Genomic DNA, 3,846 nt, shown 5'->3' on the forward strand with positions numbered 1-3,846 from the left:
TCTGCACCAAAGCTGTGGCAAACCACCTGCCGCTGAAAGGGTCCTGAGAGATTGTTTTAGAGCTTCATTCTGGGCGCTAGGGTTGCGGAAGGGTGCGGTTTACAGCGGGACCCCTAAATTCATTGTTGAGTCTCTATGTAGATACCGCCTCCGTTGAGTGCTTTCTGACCACCGACTAGCAAGATGTAACACACCCTCAGGCAGAGTGTGTTTGAACGTGGAATACTACCACTGCCCAGCCAGCCCAGGGAGAGGCCGCCTCGGAGCGCTCAGGGACTTGCCTGGATGGAATTCGGGGTACTGGGATTGCATGGTCAAGAGTCTTACTCTGACTGCCTTGGTCAGAGGGCCTTGAACCAATCTTGGAGGCTTTTAAACTGCGCTCGTGTCTACATAGTATTGGGAGACCGTGGTCCTTTTCTAGCCTCTGGTTACTCCAGCACCTGTGATGAATTGGTCTGCTGCCAGTCTTGGTCCCGTGACAGTTTCCTTTGCTCTCCACGAAGGAAGTTTGATCTACTTAAGTTTGAGACTGTTCTGTGAGTCCTGGAGCATGGCCTGCTGAGGCTCTCCCTCATCGGGATGATTTGCCTTTGTCCTGCTCCTGACTTAATAAATGCGTCTCGATAAATTATATTTGAATCTCGGGTCTCTTCGTCCCCTAGAACAAGAGAACAGGTGAACAAACAACCTGCTGAGACCGTATCATCACCGAGTGCACCTCCTGACTCCTAGCCCTCACAGGCTTTAGAGTGCTTTGGACAGCGAATGCATTTGGCTGCTAGGCAAAAGGCTAGAGGTGAGAGTCCACCCAAAAGTGCCCCAGAAGAAAGGTCTGGAGCACTTTCTTCTTGCTTCTTTCTGAGCTCGACTTTCAAAGCAGCCGGCCTCTGAAGACCCCGTGGAGAAGAGGGCTCCCCTCAAACATGTGAGGTTGCCATGACTCAGCGTCCACTCGATGGCAACTGGTGTTGGGGGTGCTGTTCGGGAGAACCAACCGTTTGGGCAAGCTCTAAGTCATTTCTAACTTCTAATTCATATTTCTAAATGATTTGCCAACAGGAATCATTTAAGAAAATGGTTCCCTTAAAACAACTAGCCACCTAAGTGAATTTCAACTAAGTCTAGACAGAGTAAGCACACCAACCTGTGTGATCCAAGGAATAAAATCTACGCATGGAGAAGGGAACAGTGTTAGAGCTAAATTCTGAGCACCTGGTTTGCAGAAGGCAGTGTATTACGGTGGATGACAAAATCCATTTGCTGGGTTCCCACTTGGTTTAAACTTTGATGAAAGCCCTCTGCCCGTAGACCATGGACGTGAATAGCCTTGCTGCAGACAAATGCATTACAAAGTGGATTATTCCAGACATAGCTAGGTTGAAATCTAACACCTTATCATTTGATCGCCCTTTGACCTGTTTTAAATTTATTCTAGCTTTTAATATTTTCTGCTTTCTTTTTGATTGAAGTTTTTCTCCATGCTTTTTTGTTATGGTTGTTGAGATTTTTGTTTTGTATATTTTCTGCACATGAAATTCAAGATAGGTAACCCTATAAAGGCAGTAATTTTAAAAAATCATTTTATTGGGGCCTCATACAACTCTTAACACAATCCATGCATCGATTGAATCAGCCTTGTTTGTGCATATATTGCCTTCATTCTTTTCTAGACATTTGCTTCTTATTGAGCCCTTGGTATCAGCCCCTCCTATTTTTTCCTTCCCTCCGCCCCTCATTCCCCCCTGATAGATTATACATTGTTATTATTTTCATCTCTCACACCGACTGCTGTCTCTCTTCTCCCATGTTTTCTGTTGTTCTTCTTCCTGTAGAGGGTGTATTGCGATGGGTTCCCTCGTAGTAACATTTTTATAGCTTTAAAGATAGTAGAATTAATTGTTTTTTTTTATAGCTTTAAAGACAGTAGGATTAATAATTTCTTCCCCACCCTCTCTCTGTTAAATTTTCATAAATCATTTTATTGGGGACTTTTACAGCTCTTATAACAATCCATACATCAATTGTATCAAGCACATTTGTACATGTGCTGCCATCATCATTTCCAAAGGATTAATAGGTTCTTAGGGGTTTGGTAGAAGAAATAGGGGGAAATAGGGAGTTAATAACAATGAGTCCAAGAAAGAAGAAAATGCTTTAAAATTGATCGTGGTGACGATTGCAAAATAATAGTTCAATCATATTAAAAAGAGTCTTTATTTTTTTAGATCATTTTAGTAGGGGCTCATACAATTCTTATCACAATCCATACATACATCAATTGTGTAAAGCACATTTGAACATTCATTGCCCTCATCATTCTCAAAACATTTGCTCTCCACTTAAGCCCCCGGCATCAGCTCCTCATTTTTCCCCTCCCTCCCTGCTTCCCTTTCCCTCGTGAACCCTTGAGAATTTATAAATTATTATTTTGTCATATCTTGCCCTGTCCGATGTCTCCCTTCACCCACTTTTCTGTTGTCCATCCCCCAGGGAGGAGGTCACATGTAGATCCTTGTAATCGGTTCCCCCTTTCCAACCCATCCTTCCTCTACCCTCCCAGTATTGCCATTCACACCACTGGTCCTAATTGCATGATTTGTGAATTATATGTTAATGACATGGTTTAAAAAAAGATAGAAAGAAAGTAGTTCTTAAATTTTTGCAGTATTTAAAAAAACATTTTTTTTTAAATTGAGCTGACCTATAGCTCCCTCACCCATCAGACCTGAACACTGGTCTGAGTGGTTATAAAAGGGAGCAAAGTAAAATCGAAACGGCTTAACTTCTTTCATGATGCTCGAGCTAGTTCCAAATCAACCAACAAGGAAATCAAATGAAAATGGAGTTCATGTTCCGTGAGCCGATCCATTTCTCTCTGGCTGTGGGCTACCGACTGCTAAGGGATCAACATCACCCCTGGAGCAGGAGACAACGACGTAGGGGCAGTTATAAAATCACCTTGCTATTACTGAGCATGGAAGCATGCCTGAAACACAAAGAAAAGAGACTTCATGCAATTGAGAGACGTTTTATATGTGAGGTGTTGGCCTCCTCTGCTCTCTTGTTCCACTCTCAGTCCGGATCCTGTGACCTTTCTCTCCCAAAGGAGCCCTCTGGAATTCTCCCCGCTGAGCAGAAGCCCTGGGTGAGGGGATGCTGTCAGAATAGGGAGTTCTTGTCCTTTCTCAAGCCCTGGATGGCATTTCTGCGTCACCCCCTCCCCTTTTGTGGAGTGAGAGGGCTGCGTGTGCCGTGGCTGGGAAGGACACAGACAGGAGGCTTCAGTTTCTCTCTCTGTTAACCACAGACTCCCCTGCACTGCCCTTGGCAACCCCCTTAGCTTGCATTCCTGTTAACTCTTTGCAGGAGTTCAAAGCAGAGCTTTTGAAGTTAATTCTTCCGTGGACCCCAATCCTGTTCAGCAGACGGGTGAAGGAAAGGGTAACCCGAAGGTAGATAGCTTCCTGCGGAGGGAGACAACCGCTCCTGAGTGAAAACCACGCCAAGATCTAGACCCCTTGTGAAGTCAGACTATCTTTTCCTCCTCAACTGCTTCAAATCTAGGGCTTCCTTTGTAGGCTTGCTTGCACGGAGGCCTCTTCTCCACTCACCTCTTCCAGGCATTCTAGACCTGTGAATCCGAAGCCCTCGCACTGCAATCCCTGGGGATTTGTTACAATTCAAGGCTTATTTCTTTGGATCCAGCAGGAGCATCTTGTGGCTCTGTTTTCAAAGCCAAGTACTTTTTCTGTGAGAGTATTGGGGTCAATTGTATAAGATGTCCAGTTAAAAGCAATCCAGTTCAGATGGAGCATTCCTGCACGTCTTTTTTTTTTCTTCTTC

Source organism: Echinops telfairi, unplaced genomic scaffold (genome assembly GCF_000313985.2).
Source record: "Echinops telfairi isolate 266 unplaced genomic scaffold, ASM31398v2 ScPeMD7_7467;HRSCAF=8505_1, whole genome shotgun sequence".
Classification (NCBI taxonomy): Eukaryota; Metazoa; Chordata; class Mammalia; order Afrosoricida; family Tenrecidae; genus Echinops; species Echinops telfairi.